Source organism: Pelodiscus sinensis, chromosome 13 (assembly GCF_052426305.1).
Source record: "Pelodiscus sinensis isolate ZL-2025 chromosome 13, ASM5242630v1, whole genome shotgun sequence".
Taxonomy (NCBI): Eukaryota; Metazoa; Chordata; order Testudines; family Trionychidae; genus Pelodiscus; species Pelodiscus sinensis.
This window is the reverse complement of record NC_143064.1, coordinates 17,249,437-17,277,005: the sequence shown is the minus strand read 5'-3', so window position 1 is coordinate 17,277,005 and position 27,569 is coordinate 17,249,437. Positions and strand designations below refer to the sequence as shown.

The 27,569-nt window shown below is 46.3% G+C and overlaps 1 protein-coding gene and 1 long non-coding RNA gene across 5 annotated transcripts in view; one reads left to right on the top strand and one right to left on the bottom strand.

Annotated features, from left to right (window-relative positions):
* STAG2 (STAG2 cohesin complex component) overlaps positions 1-26,929 on the bottom strand; it is a 223,825-nt gene extending 196,896 nt beyond the window's left edge. Inside the window, exon 1 of one of the 4 annotated variants that reach the window (XM_075940974.2) lies at positions 26,622-26,929. The gene's annotated coding sequence lies outside the window, so the exon portion shown is untranslated. Of the gene's footprint in view, positions 1-25,164; positions 25,355-25,439; positions 25,580-25,760; positions 25,897-26,621 lie in introns of those variants that run through there. The other 3 variants (XM_075940976.2, XM_006115390.5, XM_075940975.2) reach the window with 3 other exon arrangements.
* Positions 26,054-27,569, top strand: part of LOC142831247 (uncharacterized) — a 49,308-nt gene continuing 47,792 nt past the window's right edge. The window contains exon 1 of the long non-coding RNA XR_012906922.2: positions 26,054-26,482. This is a non-coding gene — a long non-coding RNA (uncharacterized LOC142831247). The remainder of the gene's footprint in view (positions 26,483-27,569) is intronic.

Here is a 27,569-nt window from a genome sequence, read left to right as displayed (position 1 = left end):
GCCCCCTCCCAATATCCTTTCAGCCCCTCTGCTCCTTCCCATCCTCTCAGCACCTCCCCACATCTCTTTTAAATCTCAGAGCCCCCACCCAACACCACGTATCCCTTCAGCACCTCCTCAAATCCTCAGAGCCCCTCCCTGCCCAACATCTCCTTTGCACTTCCCCACATCTTCAAATCCCAGAACCTCCTCTCAATACCCCGACAGTCCCCGAGTGCCACCTCCTTACACCCCCTTCAAATCCCAGAACCCCCTCCCTGCCTCACATCCCTCCAACACTTCCCCTTCCCATGTCTGTGTGTGCAAAGTCCCCAAACGCCCAGCACCTCCAATTATCCTGTCCGCACCCAGCCCAGCCTCCGCCCTGGCTCAGGGACTCCCCTCTTGTCTTGGGTGGAGATGACATGCATGCCCGCCTGGGGCTCCCTGCTGCCTTCTCCACCCACGCGTGCAGAGCTCCTTGGCACACCCCACTTAGAGAAAACTAGCAGGTCAGACACTCAACAAATTGTATCTCACTATCAAAAAACAGGAAACAAAAGAAGGGTAGGGAAAGCTCCTCTATTAATATCATTGTACAGAAATTCAAGGGACGCTTGTGTGGCCCTTACAGACACCGCCATTTAAAAACAAAATAAAAAACTCATGCAGGGAGCATGTCATCCATCTGACAAATCTGAAGATCCCTTTCATCTAGATTTCTTACTGAGACTTGTCTGGAAAGAAGGGTTGGAACTGAAAAAATTGCACAAATGGGCAGGGCTCAATAATTAGTGTAATCTACTCACCAGGGGCTATAGATTACAAGCAGGCACAGCTGCGCAGCGCAGTCAGCACATGCGCAGCACAGAACCGCACAGCTGGTGAGCAGGGCTCGCTGCCGCTTGGCAAGCCCTTCAAATGGGTATCACTGGAATCCAGAGGGTAACTGAATAGCCAATGGGCAACTGCCATCCTTTTCTGGCCTAAGTCAAGAAGAAACTGACTGTTTGAAAGACAGCATTTATTAACCCTACAACATAGTGCCTAATGCAAAGCTGAAGCATGGCTCATGTTCTAGCCTGCTGTAACAGCATTGAAAGGTCAAAAGGCCAAGAGATCTAAGTGAAGACCACCACTTTTGTAATTAAGAACAGAAACCTGAACATATATGATCTTCAAAAAAAGTAATGTTTATTAAATTCAAAAGCAAAACCACTTTTTCATTTTAGGATTATGTTTGTCATTACCTTATTTTTTTTTTTAAAGAAAAATATTTATAAATCATTTAATGAGGTGAAGTCTTTCAATTAGGATAAACATCCAATTTGCCTGCTTCGAAATTCAATGTGTAACAACAACAAAAGAAAACCAATCAGCCTTCTATGGCATCCAGCCAATAGCCAGGCAAGATTTATGCATTTGATTATTCTTGAGAATACTACTGTCATATCTGGTTTATGATGTCTACTTATTTTCACATGACCAAGGACATACAACATACTAAGCTAAATTTTTACTTCAATTAAGTAAATTAATTTATTACAGATGTGTGCAAGGTAATACTTTTACAAATTGTTTCTACAAAAGCTGTTTAATATGGTCTCTAACTCACTGCACTACTGTTAATATTTACAAAAGTTATATGCATTTTCAGATTTCTCACAGAGAATATTCTTATTGAAAGTCACCATTTTCTATTATTTCATTTTCAGAAATTCTGTATTTTTATATTTCTCATGTTCAACTTATTTGGTTTTATATGCCTGTGATATCCTCTCCCTCTCCCTCTCCCACACACACTTCATTCTCATGTCTTCCCAAGCCTAGAAATTCTAGCCCAACATGAAGCCATCTGTGCACAGTATCTCAAATGGGGAGGGAGGGGGGAAAGAAGAGGTTGTACAGCTATAGTAATAATTTTGCTTATTGTCCATTAGCTGAAATGATGTACCAACCATTGCATCAAGTCTGTTATAAAAACTCATTTTCAAAGCATGGTAATTGCAAGCAATAGCTTACATTTTTTTTTAAGAGCCCATGCACATTTCTGGAGTACTTACACAATTAGACAATGTATCAATGACCTATGGGGGAAGACTAAGGGTACGTCTAGACTACATGCCTCTGTCTACAGACTACATGCCTCTGTCGCCAGAGGCATGTAGATTAGGCTACCAGGCATAGGAAAATGAAGTGGCGATTTAAATAATCACCGCTTCATTTAAATTTACATGGCTGCCACGCTGAGCCGACGATTTAAATCGCCACTTCATTTTCCTATGCCTGGTAGCCTAATCTACATGCCTCTGCTGACAGAGGCATGTAGTCTAGACATACCCTAAAAGAATTGGGCTTGTTTAGTTTAAGAAAGAGAAGACTGAGAGCGGCCATGATAGTTGTTTTCAAGTATTTAAAAGGTTATTACAAGGAGGGGGGGAAATGTTCTTCTTGGCCTCTGAGAAGAGGACAAGAAGCAACGAGCTTAAATTGCAGCAAGGGAGGTTTGGCTGGACATTAAGAAAACTTCCTTTCAGGGTGGTTAAACAATAGAATAAATTGCCTAGGGGGGTTGTGGAATCTCCATCACTAGAGATATTTATGACCAGGTTGGAAAGACATCTATCAGGAATGATTTAGAAGGTGCTTGGTCCTGCCATGAGGGCAGGGGACTGGACTCAATGACCTTTCAAGGTCCCTTCCAGTTCTAGTGTTCAATGATTCTATGATTATTTTGTATAATTTGGAAAGCTGGTAACAAAGACTATTCTACTTCCCTGTTCCAGAGGATCAATGATAAAAGAGGAAAATATACATTATACCTCAGTAGCACTAGAACACTACACAGTGAAACTTGTTTTATATATCTACTCAAGGAATGAACTGCATTCATTCCTTTATGTAGGTTAGTGATAGAAATGTAGCCGTGTTAGTCTGGGGTAGTTGAAGCAAAATGCAGGACAATGTAGCACTTTAAAGACTAACAAGATGGTTTATTAGATGATGAGCTTTCGTGGGCCAGACCCACTTCCTCAGATCAAATAGTGGAAGAAAGTAGTCACAACCATATATACCAAAGGATACAATTAAAAAAATGAACAAATATGAAAAGGACAAATTAAAGACTAACCATCTTGTTAGTCTTTAAAGTGCTACATTGTCCTGCATTTTGCTTTATGTAGGTGGTATTCTAATGGAAGAGTAGTAAATTTGCACTTATTTGATCTGTTCCCCTAACACGGGGTATTGCCTAATAAAAGTAGTCTTTTTTAGATTTCATTGACCTAATCCTTCAATGGTGTAGTCCAGTATACTAATCTACTACAGTGTCAATTGTTGTTTGAACCTGCAAACCTACAGGAAATGTTATTTGTCATCATTTAGACACCCAAGTTGCAATGCTACATACAATGTGTTGAAATCCAGAAGCTACTTGACTGCTAACTACCTGATACAAAAACCAGGACTATGTAGCACTTTAAAGGCTAACAAGACGGTTTATTAGGTGATGAGCTTTCATGGGCCAGACCCACTTCCTCAGATCAAATAGTGGAAGAAAATTGTCACAACCATATATACCAAAAGATACAATTAAAAAAAATGAACACATATGAAAAAGACACATAGTTCAATTTTAAACGTTCATATGCCCCTCAATGGAACAATGTTTTAGACTAAAGTTTCATTACAATCAGAAATGTAAAATGAATGAAACATTGGATTGTACCAAACCTTACTTCATAAATCAATTAACCCTACATAATTTTAAAATGCCTTCACTATTGTCCCTCCTTAATTGTGGTTTTTGCCTATTTTCTGAGTCTTCTCAGGTTGTAACATTTTGTCTTTAGCTGTACAATATAAAAAATTGACAACATAACTATATATTTTATTGTTCTTTCAATTTTCTTTAAATAGGCACTACCAGCATTTTTATAAAAATACACTGACAGACTCTTAATTTAAATATAGCTCCTATTTTTTGCCCCTAAATTCATGATGTCTCTGAACAGCAACTACTACAAGATGACCCCAACCACAATGGGGTCTCCGGGTATTTCCACAATACTAACAACTTCTTACTACAATACTCCTGAAGTAATTCAGGAGAGATATTCCATATTCTATCTACTATAGCAACAGCCAGCACAGTGATGGTCAGATAGTCACTGTTACAAAAGAGACTTATTTCAGAACACTAGTACATTTTACCAAGCAGATCTAAAATCAGTCTTGTTTAAACTCTGTAACTGATTACTGTTAAATGAAGATATTTTTAAAAGTATCAAACACTAGAATTCCCAATATTTCAGTTAACAGCTACAACTAACCAGCTTCATTCAATTATAGATCACCCTCACTATGAAACAGCTAATTATTTCAGATGGTAGAAACAGAATTACAGGTTGGACCTCCCTGGTCCGGCACCTTCGGGATCTGACCTGTCCCAGATGAGAGATTTTGCTGAACTATGGGAGGTCTTCCAACCCCCCCCCCTACCCCCGGCCACCAGCCCTCCCTCCCCCACAAGGTGGCCCTGGGCTAAAAAGCCAGCTTCCCCCAGCTCTCATTACATAGCAGCTCCTCACCTGCAGGGAGTGCAGTGGGTTCTGCCCAGCCAGAGCCGTCTGCCACATGGCAGGTCGGGGGCATTCCAGGTTGGCCAGAGCAGCCCCCTGTGCCACAGGCTAGGGAGAGTCTCTCCATCCCAGATGGGCTGGAACAGCCCACTATACTCCCTGATTTAAGCAGTTAACGAGTTAAACATAATATTTAACCATTTAACTGATCGAGATTTTATATCCCTAGTTATTGGTTAAGTTTTTGCACCTTTGAGAGGGCGTTTTTTCCAGTTCTACAGCAGTATTTTAGGTTTTAGTTTTTATATTTGCACTATCACTACATATTTTCATAATTACATAGTGGAAGTACCAAAAACCCTAGAGTTTTGTTCAGTATTAAGTTTCCTTGCTTTATAACCAGATCAACAGCACACAAAGAAAATTCTTGTCTATTAATTAACAGTAAACAAATTTAAAATTGTTGATAGAGTGACGTGATAGCAAAAACAATCTTTGGTGCCCTAGCATCTGACCTCAGCTGACGATTATCTATAGAAAATTTCTTTCCCCTTCCAAGAAAAAACCAAGGATAGACATGTTAAAAATTCTAATCCCAGGATAAATTAAACCCTTTCACTTCTTTGGGTACCAGAATATATTACAGCAGAAACTATATATATTATCAAAATGTATTATTTTCCAAAACAGAATATTCCCACTCTTTCCTCTCTCAACTGTTTAACTTAGAATGAAATTAACTAGTCATGGAACTGAACTAAATGAATAAACAAAGTGAAAAAAATATTCTCTTTGCACTCCCAGAAGCACCTATTGCTGTCAAATGTCAACAAATTTTGTTTCCAAGTACAGTAAAACTCCATTGGTCCGGCATCCAATGCTCTGGCACTCCTGATGGTCCGGCCCCATCAGGAACCCGAAAGTGCAGGGGCAGCCGGACAATTGGAGCTGCTCTGAGCCCTGCTTCCTGGATTCAGCTGCTGCTGAAACTGATCAGCAGCTGAATCGCGGAAGCCACGGGCAGAGCAGCTGGGGTGGTGCTGGGTTGGTCCCCACAGCACTGCCCCTCGGGGATGCGGGACCAACCCGGCAGCACCCCAGCTGCTCTTGGGGACGCCTGGAGCAGAGTAGCTGGGGTGCTGTCGGGTTGGTCTCGCAGCGCCGAGGGGTGGAACTACCAGACCAACCCAGCAGCACCCCAGCTGCTCTGCCACAGGCATCCCCGATTTAGCCGCTGCTGAAACTGACCAGCAGCGGCTGAATCGGGGATGCCTGGAGCAGAGCTGGACTATCGGAAGGGGGGGGGCTATGAGAGGTCTGGGGTGGCATTCCCCCATCCCACCCCCCTCATAACCCCACCTTCTGATAGTCGATCATATCTGATAATCCGGCACCCCCTGGGTCCTAAAGGTGCAGGATTATCGGAAGTTTACTGTATTTGAGTAATAACTTCTATCAATTCAGCAGCGACTTTCTTTAAAATATGGCACTAAACATTAGGGATGTCAACATGTAGTCAACTACATATGGTTTTACAGTACTGGATTCTCAAATCTCATTACATCAGGACTAGGGATGTTAAATATTGGTTAATTGAACAGTTGATTAACCTCATGAATTCTTATCGATTTGTCGGTTATTCTATAGTCCTCTGGCAGGGGGTGAGGGGAGGAGGGGGAGGGTCTAAGCTCCCGGACCCGTAACGAGACAGACTACCTTCCCACGTGGCTTTTAACACACTTTAAATACAAAGCTGCAGCGAGGGTAAGTCCAGGACCCAGTGCAAGCCAGAACTGAAATGGGCTGCTGGCCAGCCTGCTAAAAAATGTATTGGCATGGGTGGGGGGAAAATGCGTGTCATCTATAGCATTAACCTACAAGGTTTTGCATCAGTTAACTGACTTCACTATTACATCCCTAATCATGACCCCCACCCCTCTTCTGAGAACAAAAAGTATTACAGGACCCCATTGGGAACAGAGCTCAAGCCCCACTGCTTCAGGCTAAGGTACTCAGACTTTGGATTCGGCCCTGGGATCCCAGCATGAATAATGCTGGCCCTAGTGAGCTCATAACAGCCATACTGGCTCAGACGGAAGGTTCATTTAGCCCAGTAGCCTGTCTTCCAACAGTGGTCAACGTCAGGTGCCCCAGAGGGAGTGAACAGAACAGGGAATCATCATGTGATCTCTCTCCTGTCATCCATTTCCAGGAGAAATGTTTGTCAGAGAGGTTAGGGACACGATTCCTATCCATCCTGGCTAATAACCATTGATGGACCTACCCTCCATGAATTTATCTAGCTCTTTTTTGAACCTTATTAAAGGCTTGGTCTTCACAATAGCCTCTGGGCTGCCGCTACACTTCAAAGGCGAAAGTGCCATATGGAGCCCGGGGTCAGCTGGGGATTCCCCTGCTGACTCCCAACTCCATGCAGCACTGCTGCTTTCAAACACCAGAGGGAACCCAGTGTCAGGCTTCTTGCAGCATTTCAAAGCGGCAGCACTCCATGGAGCCTGGGATCAGCTGGGGACTCCCCCACTGATCCCAAGCTCCATAGGGCGCTACCACTTTGAAACACTGCAGGGAGCTCAGCGTCAGGTTCCTCGCAGCATTTCAAAGCAGTAGTGCCACACTGAGCCCAGGGTCTGCGAGGAAGAAACCACTTGGAGCGGCCGCTTTGAAGCACCCCTTCTTCTCTCCCTCCCCGCCCCACGTTTCAACGTGGCCTGTGGAATTTTAAGGGGAAAACTCCTACACCATCTACACTGTTAGTAGGGATATAAAAACACATTTAAATAGTACAGTTCAACAATTAAAATTACATCTTTTAACCAGTTAACCATCGTGCCACATGTAGAGGGGCTGCTCCAGCCCACTGCGAGCAAGGTCCAGCCACATGGGCCTCCTTTGGCCCAGCCTGCAGCAAGCAGAGATGCTGCTCCAGCCCAGCTCCACTTGCCGCAGGCTACTCTGAATACACCAGTTAACCAATTATCAGGTAAGCAAGCCCATAAACCTACTGTTTACAGGGTAACCAGTTAATCTCTTACATCCTTCATTGTTGGCACTGGTAGGAGTCCTACTGTAAGACTAATGGTTTTTGAAGCTTTGTTTGTTATGCTAGTTAAGCCTACCTTGAGCAAGGTGAATTGAAAACTACCCTCTACAAGAAATCAAATACCAGTAAAACCATGAACAATAAAAAAGGTACAAGACTACTCATGCTATAAATAAATTGAAAAATTAAATTCACTTTCAACTTACTAATTATTTTAAAATTCATTAATATGGCTTTTCATAAATGCTTCATAATAAACATTTCTTTCACAATAATGCAAAGGGGAAGGCAGAAGAAATGTATTCAACTTTCAATTGAAATTTCAGTGGCCATAAACCTAATACACCCAGATCATATGCAGATCCATTGATCAATCATCTCAACATTTTCTCTGTTGCAGTAAATTTTAAAAGAACAAAATGACAGACAACATACATTTATAGGATCACAAGTATTACTTTAACAACAACACAGTCACAGGGTCAAAGTGAACAGTTACTGAAAAAAAGTGGGCCATTAAATCAGATCCAGGTTATGTCTCATTTACAAAGAGCAGAAACTGGGTTCAGAAAACATCAACAAAGACTGTTTAATATTTAAGAAAAGATATGGCCGTGTAAAAATGATATATAAATACTAAGTATTAAGGCTTCCCACACATGTATTTTGGCATTCCTCCAAGCAGGCAAGTCACACAGAAACACATTAACAGCAGCAACGAGAAAATGACTTGGATCATGTAATTTCAGTCAGCTCCACAGGAGTACTACAGATCTATAAAAATCAAAACAGTCTCCCACCAAAAATGTTCACATAACACTTTAAAGACAATCCATGCCCCAATAAGGTTACAATCAAACATTATGAATACTCTGAATCTCTATAGTTCTCTAACACAGCATGCAAGCATCCACACACGCTCTACCTCCCCTATTCTTTTATTCTTAATTTCGAGTTAAAACAAACCCTAGCCTGAGCTCCTCCTAGGGTTTTTCCTGTAATGTCTATTCTCATTGCTCTAATCCCCCAGACTCAGAGTTGAACATGTCAAACTTTTTATATGCTGGATTAAAGATAACAAGTCCTACCTGCTCTTGCTGCCAGCATAAATTAACATGACTCAACAGCACAATACTGAACCTTCCTGTGGGCTTCCAGAATATCCCATTGTATTCAGTGCAACAAATGACACTATTGAGAGGCAAATAAAATTAGGATTATGACAAAAATAGTTCCAAGAGTTGGTTTACACAGAACACTAAGAGAGAGCTCTGTCCCAGTGCTCATGCTGGAGCCACCACTTTAGGTTTAAAATGCTCCCATGCCTGTGCTTTTAACTGTTAAATATAGACAAAGTCTTAAAAAAAAATTTTTACCCATCTTCATCTGCTGCTAATCTGTTTCTCTGCAGCTCCTGCCCCCTCCAAAGAGTCATCTTTAATTTCTGCCTTGTCATCTCCATCACTTTTCAATCTCTGTACTGATTTCTTCACATCAAGCTTATTCAAATCTTTTTTAGTTTACACATCCCATATGATCTCAGGATGCTCCAAGCATAATTTATACAAAAACTTGTTGCATTTAACATGGGTATAACCATTAAAAGTTTTGATGACTGCAAAAGTATTTCACTACAGAAGCATAATTTGCACATGCTGCAATACTGTGCACTGCATAGCCACAGGTACTTACAGAAGTAGCTAAATTCCTTCCCACACCTTCCTGTCTTCCGTAGTGTTATTTCCTTCTCCCTTCTCTCTTATTTGATTTAAGATGCTCTGCTCCACTTTAAACTTAATCTGACATCCAGAATAAAGAACGCTTACAGCAGACCCAAAAAGCTCTAGTAAAAAAATTATTTACATGGCCAGGTTACTTGGAATAATCAACTGGATTTTCCCACATGAACCTCCATGAGAACAGGATTGATTCCTACATTTGTAAGGTTGAAGTGTTAATACTACATTTGAAACACACCCTCAAATAGCAGTACTTCCTTTCCTCACCCACCTAACAAGTCCTGAGTTCAAAATACTTTATTTCCCCTGCCACAAGATGGAAGCTGATATGTAAATCTGAACAAGGAGGCTGAAACTTCAATGCCTATTTCCCTTGTAGTTGAAAATAAGGAATCTTGAAGTTTGATCTTTCTATGTAAATAAAGGATGTAAAAGAAGAAAATGTTTGGTTTTCATTCATTTTGCTCTCAAATCCATTCATCTATTCACAGTATTACTTTGATTTGGGCTTGTCAAAATATAGTTTATTTTTAAAACTCCTGATGAATAATAATTGGACTTGCCACGTGTTTACCAATTTAAAACTATATTTTGCATTAACAAGATATTTCTCTGAGACACCAGTACATTCACTTCTGTGTTCGGGATATTATTAAATTTCACACGAGTGTCAATGCCCTGCACAGAATGGAACTTGAGTTGTGACTACATGGAATAGAGTCCATAAACTCTCATGGTACAGTAATATAAAACACATGCACACTTGAGTGATACATTTTAAAAAGAAATACATTATGTACAAACATTGATGGGAATGTAAAGCTTTATCAAAATACAATGAAAGAAAACCCATTTTATAAAATAGAATGGTATGGGGCATTTATGAGATGCACAAATAAAAATAAAACCCTGAAATGATGCTTAAAATGGACTACTTTGAAGAAAACTCATTCCTCCACACAGGCAAAATGCTTTAATAATTCATTTCCCTGAGAGGTACATCAATATGCAAATGAATTTTGGGAGTCAATTCTTGATCAGAAAAGAAGCAACTAGAAATTTAACAGGGTAGCCATTTAAACAGATAACCAATAAATGCTTATCTACTACCCAAACGATTACATGCTGCTCCCAGTCCAGATCCCAGGAAGTCAACTGCCACCCCACTGGGATGCTTCTGAGCCAGCTTAAAAGCCTGCTCCAAACCACATCAGTTCCCAGATAGTTGGCTGCCGCCCTGCACTGAAGGTGTGTGTAACCTTTTCAGCAGTTAACACAGTTAGCCAATTACCTGCATTTTAAAACCCCTAGTAGCAACACAACTATAACACAGATGCAACAGATACTAGTGCAGCTTTTCACCTGGTTACCAAAGTTGCAAGTGAAGTGTAGATTTCTGGAAATAAAAGTAGTTGAAGAATAGGATATCCAATTAACAAAAATTAAATTTAAAAACCAACGTTGAAAGAACACTTTCATCTGTATCTGATGCACAGATAAACAGGCAGTTGGTCTAAAAAGGAATCTTATTTATAGCATACTAGAAGATTTAACGCAACATTAGGGATGTTAGCGTATAGCTGAAATGATTCACTGGTAAGCCTGGGCTTATCGGATTATCCTAACTATACACATTCTCTCCCCCCATTGCTGACTCTGTATCAGAGGCAGCAAGGGATGGGGGGGGAAAAGGAGGCAGGAGCCAGTGCCTGTGGGCAGTCAGCTACACATGAGCAGTGGATCCCATGCAACTGCCTCCCCACACACTCCTACACTCTGCTGCCTCTCTCAGAGGCACTAGCACGGGGGGGGGGGGGGAAGGCAGGGGGCAACCACTAAGCCACATGCCCCCCCACCCTTGCTGCCTTCCACAGAGACAGCAGGAGGGGGGCCAGCGGAAGCCATTGCTATGGGGGGGGGGACCAGCTTAAAAGCCATCTCTTCAGGAGCACCAACTTCCCAGAGCCCCCTCTCCCTCACCGCAGCCTGTATCAGAGGCAACAGCTGGGGGTAGGGGGGAGAGGAGTTGTATCGGAGCATCCTCGGTCTGGGGCAGACCCGAGCTCACCACAGCCAGAGGCTGCTCTGTGGGATGCCTGCAGAGCCTCTGCCCATGGAGAGCTCAGACAACACATGGACAGGGGCTGCTGCCTCTATATCTGAAGCAGCAGCATGGGGTGGCAGGCACAAGCTACTCTGTGCAAGGAGCTGATTTTTAAACCAGTTTTGCCTGCAGACCAGCTCCACCTGCCACCCTGTGCTGCTGCCTCAGATATAGAGCTCTGACCCCATGGACCATTGAATAATCATGTGATCACTACGATTTTGTGCAGTTACACAATTACGAAAGAATATATAACATCCCTATCCGACATTGCTCGAGTCTTTCACGGTAAGTGGCTGGGTGGGGTGGGAGTGCAAAGGTCAGGGTTAAGAGATGAGGGGCTCAGGACTAGACATGTTAAATTGAGGGTAACTGACTAATTGAATAGTCAATAGGGCATCTCTGCCTTCCAGCCCTAGGGCTGTTGCTACACTTTAAAGGCAAAAGCACCACGTGGAGACCGGGATCAGCCAGGGACTTCCCCGCTCACCCCAGGCTCCCAGTGGCACTGCCACTTTGAAAAGCCACCACAGGAGCCCCAAGTGAAGCTCCTCTCAACATTTCAAAGAAGCAGTACCGCATGGAGCCCAGGATCAACTGCAACCCAGGGTCCCCATCTGGCCCGGCCTGTACGTGGCATTTCAAAGCAGCAGACCCCGGACACCACGCAGCACTGCCACTTTGAAGCACCCCCACCTCTCCTTCCCCCCTTCCTGCTGCTTTTTGATTGAGGCAGCAAGGCCCCAGGGGGAGGGGAGAGAGGGGAAGTGACTAGTTGACTAGTGTGTTGACTATCTGATAAGCATTTGCTTATCGGATAGTGGACTAGTCGTTCACATCCCTACCCTTGTGGTGATTTGGAAGTATAACTGCCCCTTCTATCACAGCCTTCCCTCTCCGTTTGATAAGAAAAATCGCATTCCACACACATCCCATTGTCCTGACACAATCAAACCCTTATACCTTGCTTTTTTTAAATGTACACTTTAAATGTAGAAGCGCAGCGCCAGGTCCAGACCTCTGCGGCTCTGCTTTTTAAATGTAGTAAGAGCTGGCTTTTAAGTACAGTAAACTTCCAATAATCCGGCACCTTTAAGAACCAGGGGGTGCCGGATTATAAGATTTGCCAGACTATCGGAAGGGGGGACTATGAGGGATCTGAGGTGGGGGGGGGTGCCATCCCAGATCTTTCAAAGCCCCCCCTTCCGATAGTCCGGCTCTGCCCCAGGCGTCCCTGATTCAGCCGCTGCTGGTCAGTTTCAACAGCGGCTGAATCGGAGACCCCTGCAGCAGAGCAGCTGAAGTGCTGCCGGGTTGGTCCAGTAGCACCGACCCTTGGCGCGGCGAGACTGGCGTGGCGAGACCAACCCAGCAGCACCCCAGCTGCTCTTGGGGACGCCTGGGGCAGAGCAGCTGGGGTGCTGCCGGGTTGGTCCAGTAGCGCCGCTCCTCGGCGCTGTGGGACCAACCCAGCAGCATCCCAGCTGCTCTGCCCCAGGAGCTGCTCTGCCCCGGGCTTCCTGGAGTCAGCTGCTGGTCAGTTTCAATAGCAGCTGAATCCAGATGCCTGGGGCAGAGCAGCTGGGGCGCTGCCGGGTTGGTCTGGTAGCGCCAACCCTTGGCCAACCCAAGGTGTCCCCAAGTCAGCCGCTGCTGAAACTGATCAGGGGCTGATTCCAGGAAGCCTGGGGCAGAGCAGCTCTACCTCGGGATTCCTGGAGTCAGTCGCTGGTCAGTTTCAGCAGCGGCTGAATCGGGGACAGCTGGGGCGCTGCCAGGTTAGGTCCCGCAGCCCCAAGGGGCAGCGCTATGGGACCAACCCGTCAGCGCCCCAGCTGCTCTGCCCTAGGCGTCCCCGATTCAGCCGCTGGTCAGTTTTAGCAGCGGCTGAATCGGGGAACCTGGAGGCAGAGCAGCTCCAATGGTCCGGCTGCCCGGAGCACTTCCAGGTTCCTGATGGTGCCAGACCATCAGGAGCACCGGACCATCAGATGCCGGACCACTGGAGCTTTACTGTAGTAAGCTGCCTTTTAAGATTGCTCCCCACAGCCTGCGCCCCACCTCCCCTTGCTGCCTTGCGGGGGGGGAGGGGGAGGGAGAGAAGGATGCGAGTAGTCAAATAACTATTCTTTTACATCCCTAATGAATATCAGTAGGTTAAAATAAATAAGTAATTTTGTTCTTGGGTAACTGACCCATTAACAGAATTTCATAATATGGTTTTGTATGTCATTTTGAGATCATTGTAAATTAATGGATCCTAGACTAGGAAATTTAGGTTTAGTCGTTGTTTTACATGGGTCCTAGTAATTAGTGACAAAGAGCTATTTAGTTTGCTTGACAAACTTGATCTTGGCTGATTAAGACCACATCACACTATTACTATAGTGGTCCGGCTGAATCAAGGCTGCTGTACCACTGTGAGATTGGCACAGGCTATGTGAGCAATATGAGTAAGCTCCCCCTCTTGACATAATAAAGTCACTTCAATGAGCATCGAGTTACGCAACGAAATACTGTGTACACCATGCCAGCGAAACTTAGGTCTCACAGAGGGGTCTTCCTTTCATACCCAGAGCAACAAGTTTTGTCAGCTAGCATAAGTGGTAGATGGTGGTGCAGAGATGGTCTGAATTAGCATGTTTCTTAGTAACATGGGGTCCACATCACAAAACCACATGTAAAATTTCACTTTTATTGGCAGTCACATCAGAGCTGAGGATTTATAAATAATATTGTTAGGCAGTTGAAGCTTTTTTTTAAAAAAGCTCTAAAAACCTATTAGTAGAAATTAACTGAAAGCAGTCTGTTTATATTAGAGGCAATAAGTGGGGAGCCATCTTGAATGGCAGCTTACTACTTAAAAGCCGGCTCTTATTACATTTAAAAGGCAGAGCTGTAGTGGTCCAGACCTGGCGCTGTGCATCTACATTTAAACTGTACATTTAAAACTCTACATTTGGAAGCCAGAGGTGCAGCCAGGGATCCGGTGCAAGCCGGGACTGCTTCAGCCCCGGCTTGCACCAGGTCGCGGACCTACCCCCATTGCAATTCTGCACTTTAAATGTAGTAGGAACCAGGCTGCCTGCATGCCGGTTCCTACTACATTTCAACTGCAAAGTGGCAGCGGCCCCTTATTGACTAATCGTACTCAATACAATTTGTCATTTACTCGCTACTTAACATCCTTAATATTCATAATTCTTAGATGTTATTATACTCTTTATTATATACCTTTGTTTAGAGATTTGATTGATATAAATATTAATATTCTTCCCAATATTCTTTCAATACTCTCCCTTTAGAGTGTTTCCACAAAAAAAACCTAAGACAAGCAAAAAACCTATTGGCTAGCCCCTGAATACAAAGACAGTTATTTTTCTACATATTTTCTGTTCGCTAAAAGCGTATATATTCCCAGAAAGACTCCTAAAAATCTGATTGTTAAATATTTTACCCTTTCTACCATCCCACTTTTAAACAGCCAATAAGATCATGATACTCAGAAAATAAACCTCTTATAGAGCCTATTATAACAAAATAATGAACAGATTGTTTGAAAATCCACAGTAAATTCAATCTTCATTACCAGATTATACACTGTAAATCTGAGAAAGATATTCTTCACGCAAAACAGAGTTTGCATCCCTACTTTAGTATGAAACTAACCATAAATAAGGCATCACCAGGTGGTTACTCTTTATTTATTGGCTACATTCCAAAAGTGAGCTTAAAAGGAGTCATAAATTCCTGCTTTGTTCCTAAAGTATGTGTACAATATATTTGAAATTTCACTCTGGGTTAGAAATTTCTATTTAGTTTCTCTAGCTTCTCTTTATAATTTTAATAGGAAGCCCTGGGATTTCAAATCTGACTAATTCTCCCACTGTCAACCAATCTATACAACAGCCTACTGAACCCAAAGAGCACTAATGCAAGGGGAGACAGGTGTTTAAATGTTGGATTTAAGAAAAGTTATAAAAATGTTTATAGTATAAATGAAAATTTTTGTATTGTGTACACAAATTTGGCTGATTGATGGGCGCAACAGCATAAAGCCTTTTCCAAGCCAAGCTCTATTTCTCTCAGATTTTAATCAGACAAGAGAAAGTCTCATGAGCACAAAAATGTAGTCTGCAAAGCTGCTACTATCATTATTTCATCCAATATGCCTAACATATGCAAAAGAAAATCTAGTTAGCCTAATGGTACATAACCTCTGCTCCTCCACCCACAAGTACACCACAACCAGCCCTCTTACTGCCAAGCCTTCTCATCTCCTCCTCTAACCACCTTGCTGCACACAACTCTTCAGTGTGTGCTCTCTCCCAACACAACCAGATACCACACCGTACCTTCTCCTCTTGTAAAAATAATCTAGTAAAGGGTGAAAAGTGAAGTTATGGTTGTGCCCACTTAATTGGAAAAAAACAAAGTCACCAAGAACAGTAGCCCTAAGCCCTCATGGATCCACTACTACCGCCTCTAATGCCCTGAATCTGCATCAAATTCATCATCATCATCAGGGCTTGACAAACACCGACGAAATCTGCTTGTCAGCCCCGCACTGCGCATGCACAAGATCCGTATTACGCATGTGCGTGCCGCCGGTGAATTGGGTGACCGGCTGAAATCTACTCGTCACAGGCAAGTAGATTCAATGATTTGTCAAGCCCTGATCATCATAATGTTCTAAAATTAAAGCGACGTATAGGAGCAGAGTTCAGATTATGCAGGCAATCTTTATTTCTGGCTCCAGGATCTACCAGTATATCCCAATTGCTGTGAAGCAGAGTGGCCATCCACAGACCCAGAGGGAGTGGAGCCAGGCTCCATCTCATCACGTGACTGGAAGTCAGGAGGCAGGAAAAAAAAAGTATTAAAGGCCAGCTCAGGAGCCCCAATCAAACCCCAAATGCCAAAGGAACCAGATGCCTGACCCCATGCTCGAAGGCTGCTGGGGAGCTAAAAGGAGACTGAGCACTGGGTCAGGACAACCAGGACCTCAGACAGACTTTGATCCTGAAGTGCCAACCATGCCAGTGGTTCCAACCCTCAACATCCCAGAGGAACTGCACTGGAGCCAGGTATGCCTGGAGAAAGAGTGTAGAAGTAGCCTAGCGACAACTGACCTTAGTCTGGATGAGTCAGCATGTTGCAGGTAAGATACCCGCTGACACAGTGGCAGCTGGATCTGCCACTGTTAGGGCCTTGGGCTGGGATGCAGTAGAGAGGGTGGGTTTGTGTCTCCCCCACCCCTGCTAACACAATCTGGGGTGGCAGTCTTCCCCTACTATTGTAGGACAACCGCCTACGCCTGTCAGCTCTCTGCCAGAACTAGGAGACCTGACAGTTTGTAGTCTAAGACAGAATCAGGGCCTAGGCCTAGTGACTGTTGTTTGGCCTGAGCTACCTAACTGGTGTTGTTTGTTGCCCCATCCCAGTAAGGGGCCACGTTAGTGTAGGTTGTTTTGGGGGTGGGTTTTTTTTTTTTGCTTATTTGTGTGCAGCCCCTGACCCAAAAAAAGTTCCCCAACTGTGGCTTATGGGCTAATTGCTTAAAGGCTCAACCTAAGCACATGTTCGAACTTCTGAACTGTGGAGTAGGTATATTAGGTACCAGGTAACTGAACAGTCGTGTAACCGTGGAAAATATTGTTGGAAACTTGACTATTTGATAATCCCCGAGAGCAGGGCCAGCAGCCAGTGCACTCCCAGCCCCACTCCCGGGGACCCCCTGCTACTCCGTGCTGCTGCCTCTGATACAGAAGCAGCAGCACAGGTTGGAAGGCGGTCCACAAGGGGAACCGTTTAAAAAACAGCTCCCTGTACAAACCGGCTACCTGCCCCCCATACTGCTGCCTCTGATACAGAAGCAATAGCCCCTGTCCACAGGGGTCCAAGCTCACCACAGAAAGAAGCTGCGGGGGGGGGGGGGGGGGTTGAGTAGAGGAGGCTGCTGCAAAGCAGCCTCAGTCCATGGGGAGTTTGGACCCTCCTAGACAGGGACTGCTGCTTAGAAGCAGTTTCTGCCCGTGGCAGGTCCAGGTTCGCCACCGACAGAGACCGCTCTGTGGGATGTGAAGCAGCCTCTATTCACAAGGAGCTCAGGCCTGCTGTAGAGAGAGGCTGCCTCTAATAGCAGCATCAGCATGGGGGGTAGGCGGCACCACAGAGCCAGTGCTGAGAGCCGGCTCCCCCCAGCACCGGTTCCTGCTTCTACTCCACATACCCCGCACTGCCTCTGATACAGGGGCAGGAACGGAGGGGGGGGTTTTGATTACTAGGCTTATTAGTTAATCATATAGTCTCCTGCTCATTGACATCCCTGTTATGGACTGTTTGTTTGCTGCCTGCCCAGAACCAGGGCCCAGGCTTAGTGACTGTTACCTAGCCTGAGCACGGGCCTGTAGGTGTTTGTTGCCCCACCCTGAAACAGGGCCTAGTCCTATAGACTGCTGATGACTACTGACTGTCAGCTCCACGTGCCCCTAGGCAATTGTTGCCTGCCCTAAGGACTGGGTTACTACAGGACAGAGCGCTGAATAAGTGGCACAGCTGAGTCCGTGTGCGCGATTAAGCAGGTTTGTAGTGAGGCAGAGTGGCTGCCTACTGACCCGAAGGGCTACACTAATCTATTGGTTGATGACCACTGCTATAGACTCTGAAAACTGTAACCAAAAAGTGGAAATGTAAAAAATATGTAAGCAACTAGAGTAAGTCCTTTGGAATAGAAGCACTTAATGCAATAGAGATTGCATTTTCTGTGGGCCAAGTACATCACACACATCAGGGACGCCCTGAATTCCCCCGTTTCCTCACAGAAGCTCCCTGTGTTCCACCCTACTTTTTCATTGACCCTTTGCAACTCATCTTCTCCCCTTCATTTTGGGGGGACAGGAATATCCTCCCTCCATTCCCTGTTCACCACGTAACTGTCCTCTATTCTCATTCCAGTGTTGTGTGTGCTCCCTTCACCCCATACTAGAATACCACATTATCTCTTATTCTGCAAGCTGCCTCTTTATCATAGCAGGGACTCTATATTCAGACTCCCTTATTTACTCCTCCACCATATCAGGGTCTCTGTTTCCCCATGTAACCTTCCTTCCCACCAGCATTTGTGTTCTGCTGCTCTGTGCATGCCCCCATTTCCCATCTCAATTTTATTATCTTTCTGCCTGGGTCAATAGTTTTTCAGTTTAAATATTGTCAACTTTTAAACTGTATTATAAGGATGAGCAGGATTGAGATGAGGGATGTTAGGTTGGTATTTATTTCTGGATGCCATCAGTAGATTCTTTTATCTTCAGAAAATTACACCAACTGAAGTTGGTGGCTCTGCTTCTCAGATGCCAAGGAACCTGTGCGTACCTCATTTTCCCCTTTTGTTTTTCACAATTTTTACCAAAGTCAACAGTATTTTGGGCATTGATACCTAAAGTATCCCTGATCTTTTGGAAGTATGCATCACTCAAGTAGTCAGAAATAAAAACTTTAACAAGCCCCCAAGTGAGAGTTTTAGTTAAAAAAAAATCAGAGCCTGGGATATTGAAAAAGGTCTCTCTCAGTAACGAGAAATGGGATCCATGAGCAAATGTAACTTTCACAAGAGTTTTATTTAATACTATGCTGTTAAATCGGATGAATACTGATATGGAAAATAACACTAAATTATCATGATTTGATTACAGGTGACCAACTCAAGAGTATCTCAAGTCACAGTGCACCTGAATTGTAGTTACTAAGCAAGAAGTCACTAAAATTGAAAATGTATTCTGGCACATCAGAAAATACCAGAAACATTGTTTTGTAATCTAACCAAGTTTCATGGAAAAGGACTTATCTACAAAAGGAGACCATCCATCCTACAGCTATTTTCTATACAAAACCATCAAACAATCATGTAATATCCAATAGAAAAAAAAGCTGTCTAAATTTTTATTTGCTACTTTTACAGTGATTCAGCTGATATTTGTACAATACAGTATTTTTGTAACCCACGGAATATACAGTAAACTTCCGATAATCCGGCACTTTTAGGACCCGGGGGGGGGGCGGATTATCAAATATGCCGGACTATCAGAAAGGGGGGCTATGAGAGGTCTGGGGCAGGGTGGGCTGGAGGCGCTCCGGGACCAACCCGGCAGCACCCCAGCTGCTCTGCCGCAGGCATCCCCAAGTCAGCCACTGCTGCAACTGACCAGCGGCTGACTTGGGGAAGCCGGGGGAAAAGCAGATGGGGTGCTGCCGGGTTGGTCTCATAGCACTGCCCCTCGGTGCTGTGGGACCAACCCGGCAAAACCCCAGGTGCTCTGCCCCAGACTTCCCCAAGTTAGCCACTGCTGAAACTGACCAGCGGCTGACTAGGGGAAGCCCAGGGCAGAGCAGCTCCGATTGTCCGGCTGCCTTGAGTTCCAGCCGGTGCCGGACTATCAGGAGTGCCAGACCACTGGATGCCGGACAACTGGAGTTTTACAGTAAAAGGACATTTGAGTTATATGGTTTCACATCTCTTTTCCAAGATGAATATAAACTAGTCGCTTCTCCTCCCCGCCCTTGCTGCCTCTATAAGAGAAAGCAAGAGGTGGTGGTGGGGGGGGGGGGGGGCTGGCTTAAAAAGTTCCCCCAAGCACCATCTCCACAAGGGGTATGGGAGGCAGAGGGATAGTGGGGACTGGGCACAAGCCGGGAATCAGCTGATTCCTGGCTCAAGTCCAATCTCATACATTGCACTTCTGCTTTTTAAATGTATTAAGAGCCAGGAGGCTCTTAATTCATTTAAAAGGGTGGTGCACAGCTATGGGGACCCAGCACAAGTCACAAATCAGCTGTCCTGGCTTGCGCAGGTCTTCCCTTCCCCTCCTCTCCCCCTCCACCACCACCCTTTTAAATGTATTAAGAGCCTGCTAGTTCTTAAAATTTAAAAGGCAGAGTCACAACAGGGTTAGCTCCCTGGGCCAGGAGCTAACCCTACTGCAGCTCCTCCACTTATTGACTAATAAATGAGTTGATTAAACATCACTATTAGGGATTTAAAATGCCATGTAATTAGTTAACTAGTTAAACTTAACGTTTTACCAGTTAACTGATAAAAGGGGTAAGAGCTACTTCAGCCTGTCTGCTCTGGACCTGGTGTGGGACTAGCGGTGGTGGCGGACGACACAACACCTGCCAGGTCTCAGGATGGGAGTTGGCATCCTCACATGGGACAGCCCGCCTTCTCCTGCTCAACTCCCCCACCCCCCCACACACACACACAAAGCTGCTGACTCCCAGCTCATTCAGGCTGGGGGCCAGCAGCCCCCCCAGAGGTGGAGCAGTCCTCTGCCTGCAGCAGGCCACAGACCTGTGGGCTCTTCCTGGGTAACCAGTTAACTGTTCACATGTATTTAATAAGCTCAATATTTGAGTTTACTAGAACACAGCTGTACTGAGAGGATTTCATTATGATTTGAAATGTTAGATACTGTGTAACTGAATAAAATCTATCAGAGGCAGCAGCCTGGGGTGGTGAGGCAGGCAGATTCAGTGCTCATGGGGGGCCTGCTTAAAGCCAGCTCCTCCTTCCTCCATTGCTACTTCTAACACAGAGGCAGCGGGGCGGGGGGGGGGGGGGGGAGTGCATGTAGTTGACAAGCTTAAGCCTTGGTTAATTGGTTATCGGTTAATCCTATAGCCAACTACACGTTGACATCCCTAGTTATGATGAAGCAAAGCAGAACATGCTGTGTTAAGCCAATGATTTATCAGCTAAATGTCCGTGTTTGGAAAAGGAAGTCCAGTTTGGTTTTACAAAAACATCAAAACAGTTCTTTTTCACTGCCAAGAGATTACATTCGGTATTTTTAATAAAAAATTATCAAAACCATCCTTTTTCTTGTAAGTTCTCCCACATATCACTGTTTCTTTTGAAGAATCACTGCATCCTTGGAGCAAAGCAACTGGAAAATACCTAGCAAATAATTGATCAAATCAAATCTAGTCTCTAACTGCAAACAGTATGTAACAAACCTTACCTGGTGTTGAGAGGGAAGGTGCTAACAGCACTAACTTCTGCAGAACTGAAACTTGTCATTTATAGTTACAATACGATCTTCTGAACATGAACAGTAAATGCAGTTTTGTCTTCCTGCATCTGTAGATTATATCTGTTGTTTCAGGCAGTCTACCACCCAAACCCTGCCCACAGCACACAGTGTGAACAGGTGGCTGCAAGTTCAGGTATTCCTATGGGAACCCCTTATTGGCCCCTGAGCAGTAGCAAAATGGTCTCCTGGCCACTACTCTAGACTACAGCTAGGAAGGCACAGTTAGTCTGTCCCACGAAACCTTGAGATTTCAAAATCTTCTCTCATTGGACATTGGGAGAAAACCAAGATCTTCCAAAACGTTCAAAGGAAACTGAAACACCTGCTCCACAGCAGCCAATAACACACAGTTGAGTCACCTCTTTGAGAGAGCCAGAATCAAATTCCTTTGAATCAAGCAGAGCAGCAATTAGAACCTGGGTCTCCCACATCCCAGTGAGCACCCTTATCTCTAGCTAGTCTGATGGATGGGTGACATCTCACACTCACAGGCCTGATCTACATTTAAATTTAGGATAGCATAACTAGGGTGCTCAGAGATGTAAAAATTTACAACCCAAGTGCTGCAGCTATGGTGACCTAACTCATGGAGAAGATGCAGTCAAGTTTAAAAAAAAACAAACATACACACACCTTCTGTTCCTGTACAAAGGATCTACACTATAAGAGAGCATCTCAGCTACGGTACCATAGCTCTGCAGCAGTAGCACCCATAGCCTAGATATACAGCCGCACTCAAAGGGTGCATCTAGACTGGCAAGATTTTGCGCAAAAGCTTGCCAGCTGTCTACACTGGCCGCTTGAATTTGTGCAAGAGCACTGACTTTGTAATGTACAAAATCAGTGCTTCTGGCGCAAATGCTTTCACGCCCCCCCTCGGGAAAAAGCCCACTTGCACAAGAATACTTGCTCAAGAGGGACAGTGTAGACAGGGAAGAATTGTTTTGTGCAAAAAAGCCCCAATGGCTAAAACGGTGATCGGGGCTTTCTTGCACAAAATCGCGTCTAGACTGGACACGGATGCTTTTGCGCAAAAGCACTTTTTGCACAAAAGCATCCGTGCCAATATAGACACACTTTTGCGGAAATACTTTTAACGGAAAACCTTTTCCGTTAAAAGTATTTCCGCAAAATCATGCCAGTCTAGACGCAGCAGCCAAAAAGTATATCCTCACCTTGAGAAGCCTTCCTGATGAAAGCTTCAGTTTAAGGTTTAACTTACATTTCTACCAAAAAAAAAAAAAAACCCACACCACGTTTTTGATTAGCCAGCATTTTCCAACTAATGGTTTTGTGAAAAATCTCAACCACTCTTAGAGACTGGGGCCTGGAATATCCTCATTTTTACTTATAACCTCACTACACACCAGTGGGATTCATACCACCTGCAAAAACAGATCAATCAGCCAGAGACCCTAAACCTTGCTGTAAAGAAACAGAGAACACTCACAGAACAGGATTTCATAGGGAAAAAAAGCATGCATCCATTGCCTAGGCTCTCTAAATCATTTCTCTGGCATGATAAAATTGATGGAAGCTTTAAAATTATCCATTGAAAACAGCTGTGTGCCTACACTCACCATGAGTCTTCCACCACCACAACCAACCAAACCTTAAGAGCACTCCTAGCAATGGAGTATGATAAATCTGACTACTATCCTATAGAATGATATATCACAAATTAGAGGGGTAGTCATGTTAGCCTGGAGCTGCAAAAGCGACAAGGAGTCCTGTGGCCCCTTATAGACTAACAGATGTATTGGATCATAAGCGTATGCATTTTGATATTTTATCAAAATGGTTGCATTTTGATATTTTAATCCTGATGGTCACTCTCATACAAAGGAAAAGCAGAAAGGAACGTCATTACTCAGGCTTGATCTATACTTAAATGTTAACACAGCTACATCAGGCAGACAGGAGAACCACACATTTCTGACTAACACAGCTATGCTGAACTAAGCCCCAATGTTAATGAAAGAAAGCTAAAGACAGAAGCAAATTTTGTTCAGATATGTAGTGTTCCTACACCAATGGAAAACCACCATAGGCTTTTCCTATACTGTAGGATTATGCCAGATGCCACTAGTCTCCATAATACAGACAAACTAGTTGAAGATTTCCTCCACCCCCCAAAAAAAACCAAACAAGTTTTAATTGGCATTATGAAGCCTCAGCAGAGCATCATGACAGTTTTTAATCCGTAAAAATCATAGGGAACAGTCACAGAACTAGTGTTAAAGTCAGTGTTTGTAAAATATGTGATTACTAAGTGTTAGCTATAACTACACACAATACTATACACAGTTCCGGATATTTTTTCCTGATATTGAGGTATACAACTAGTGAAAACGTCCCAAAAAGAATGAAAATCGTTAAGGAGGGCATTAAGGTAGTAACTGTTCTTGCTGAGCCAAGGGTGAAAACTAGAAGCAGTAGGATGAAACATTCTGTGAGTTGTTCAAAAGGAAAAGTTAGGATAAATCTTAATAAGGCTATCACAATTATGTCTATTATACTGTGGAATATTCTATTAAGGGAAAAGGTGGAAGCCCTAATCACCAATCTTTTAAAACAAGGCTGGACAAAACATTCAAGTAGTTACTCTAAGGAACAATTCCAGTATTAGACCCCAGGGAGGAGACCAAAGAGTTTTCCAGTTCTCATTTCTATTAGTATATGGTATCAGCTGCCTTCCTTCCAAGGATCAAAGCAGGAGCACTAACGATTTAATGAAGCACATTCTTGCTCGATTTCTTAACTGTGTGCACTTCAGACATATTGCAAACTGCAGCAACTCTGAAAGCTCAGACTTTCTAAGCTAGCTACCAAACAGCTTTGCTGTGCCGCACATCATCTTGTGTTCGTGACGTCCAGACCCCAAGTTCACTAAACCCGCTGTGGGCGCTCGCCCTATGGGAGAGCAAGCACATCAGCTCCTTCTCCGATGCGGATGACCAATGGGAAAAAAGAGAAAGGAGAGGCGAGTGAGTGTTTCGAGGACATGAACAAACACAACCGGCTCTCCAGCAGGCCTCATTAGAGCTGCGAGTGACGCACTTCGGTAACCCGACTCCCCACCCCTGTTAAGCGCTGGGGCGCTGACACAGCCCCTCCTCCCCTGAAGGAGGGCGACGACGACAGTAAGAGAAAAGCGAGAGAGAACCGGCTCCAGGCTACCTCGTTACAGTCTCACAGAGAAAGAAACCTCTTGTCGCAACCCTAAAACTGATGGGGGAGAGAGAGAAGGGCTAAGTCATCAGGATCAAGTTGCTAACGAGACCAGCTGTAAAGACACAAACAAAGTGTGGCTACAGAGAGCAAAAGGGGAGACAGCCCCCTGAACAAGACATAATTTGTGTTTACAAGGGTAAAGAGTGAATAGAAGAGTTTTAAACGATAATAGCCGGAGAACTATTCAAAACTCGGAAATAAATCGTTCTGCAACTGTTACAGAAAAGTTTGTAATAGCTAAATGCATAATTTGTGGAGAAAAAAGTAACCGATTCAAAGAGAAAAACAGCCATTCCCCTGCCACTGCTGGGGGGGGGGGGGGGAAGGGATCGGCCAGCCATCCCGGGTATTTTATGGGGAAACAAGTATCACCTACATCACCAATGGCTGGAGAAGACGGAAACAAGAAGATCATCCAGACAGCGAGGGCCCCAGCACCACCACACACCAGAAGCGAGCCTTGTGTTTACGTTGATCTCTAGAGGACTGTGAAAACAACGTTCCATGTTTGGCGGAATTAACTTGATGCCGCTGTACCCAACCTTTCCACTCCTCGTCTGCCCGTTCCAATGAGCCCCTAAAAAGACGCCTGCATGCGCGTAGCAAGAAAGCTCAGAAAGGGAAAAAACTGGGAAAGCCGCTTCCTCCTACCTGGGCAAGGTTCAGCTCAGTTCAGCGCACGCTGAGGAGGAGAAGGGGGTCTGTGCAAAGCTGTCTAAAACAAAAGTGGCGCCAAAACCCCCCAGTAATCAGCCTTCTTCCTCCTCTTCCCCTCCCCCTCACAGGCCAGTTAGGGCCCAGCAGGGCTCCAGCAACACGCGGCTCCCGACACCAAGCGAACCCGGCCCAAGTTTGCACTGGCCCCTTTCCCAAAACTGAACCGAAACTGCCCCCAAGTCTTCTTCAAGGAGCAGGCGAGAAAGCCCCTGGAATAAGCGATGTGGAAGGAGCGCATGGGTGCCCGGAACTCACTCCGCAAAGGCTGCGCTCGCTGCCAGATCAACTCCTGCAGGGCGGGAGGAGGTCAAACCCTAGGGCTCCAGTCATGTCCGAAAGGGGGCAAGGCGCTTCCTCCATTCCGCCCCAAAGTGCCGCGCAGGGAGGACCAGGCCCGCGCAGGGGTCAGTCAGTCGGGGGCACCAATAGCGGGCGGGGGGCGGCATGTCCCCCAAGTCCTGGGGCTTGAGAGGAGTGGCACTAGCTGTCAGGCACGGCCCCGAGCCCCGGCCGCTCTCCCAGACTCACAAGCCAGGGCCCAAAACAGCCGCCCTACCATTTTCTCGCGCGCGCCAGGCCGCCCCTCGCTGTGGTGCCGACCCCCCTCGCTGGCCAGCGAGTACGGCTCCCTCTCGTCCCGCTCCCCTCCCCTCGAGCGGCCCGGCCCGGCTCTCCCCGCACACACAATGCCCCAGTCCTCCATCTTGCCAGCAGCCCCGGCTCGGCTCAGGAGAAGGGGGAGGAGGAAGAGGAGGTTCTCCATTTTAGCTCGCGGAGCGCCGGGCCTAGGCCGCCTGCGGCCGAGGAAGGGTAGAAGGAAGGGGGCTCCTCTAGAGCGGGCGGGCGGGCAGCAAGGCCGCTTTCGGAGCCCTCTCTCTCCCCCTCCCCGCCGGGGAGCGCTGGGAAAGGGGGGTGGGGGAGCGGGGGGCTGGAATGTTTTCTCGGCTCGGCCCCGCGTCCTCCATCTTGGCTGCACTGTAAGTCCTGTGGCCAACCGGCCCGGCGCCCCGCTCGCTCCCCCGGGGCCCGGGCCTGGCCGCTCCCCGCCGCCACACACTCGGCTCGCGAGTCCCCCCTCCAAACTTCCAGAAGCTTCGCCGCCATTTTCTAACTTACCTTGCCCAGTGTCGGCGCAGGCAGCTCGGAGGCCCGGACCCGCGGCCCCGTCCCTGCCCCCCCTCGGCCCGGTTGCGGGGTGCGTGCGGCCGGCCCGGCTCGGAAGCGCCGCTGCGGAGGGGATTAGACCCGGGCGCTGGGAGCGGGCAGGTTATTTAATTTGGCGGCGGCGCTGGGGATTGTTTGGGGTGTTCGCTGCTCGGCGGCTCGCGAGCGAATGGAGGGCGCAGGCGCCACCTGGCGGCCACTGAGCGAGGCCGGCTATCCTGGGCGTGGGGCGACATCTGCCGGCCGGGCCGGGGAGGCCGCCACGCTCCCCTCCCCGCTAGCCTCCGAGCGGGTAAACAAGGTGGCGCGCATGCCCAGGCCTGCCTACTCCCACCCACCCCCGAGTCACGCGGGGCTGGGCAGGGCACGCGCCCAACTCTCCTCAGCGCGGCCGCGTGAGCCCGGAGCAGCGCGCCTGGGGGTGGGCACGTACGGGCCGTTGGGAAGGCGGGGGTGGGGCCGTGCGGAGACGGCGGGGTCCCGCCTCCCGCGGGGAGGTCCGGGGACAGCTCAGCGGGGAGAGGCGCTAGCTCGGGGCAGGCGCGGAGCTGCTGCTGGGGGTAGCGCCTGGCAGAGCGAGCTCCGGCTTCTCACGTCCGCAGGGCGCAGCCTGGCCGCTGGGGCTGCCTGACCTGAAGGGCGTTTGAGTCGGTGGCTCTCTGCCCCTCCCCCCGCCTGTCAGGGCACAGCCTGGCTCAGCCCGCCTGGAGCTCTGCAGGGACTCGGCAGACCTGCTGCTCGGCTGGGCTTGGGGCGGTAGCCCAGCAGGGGCAGGGCATGGCTGGCTCTTGTCGTTCACCAGCTCTGCTCGGAGCCAGGAGCCATGGGCTGATGTGAGGGTCATACCAGGCTTACCTGGTGCTATGTCCCACAGTCAGATGGAGCCCATAATCCCTCCCC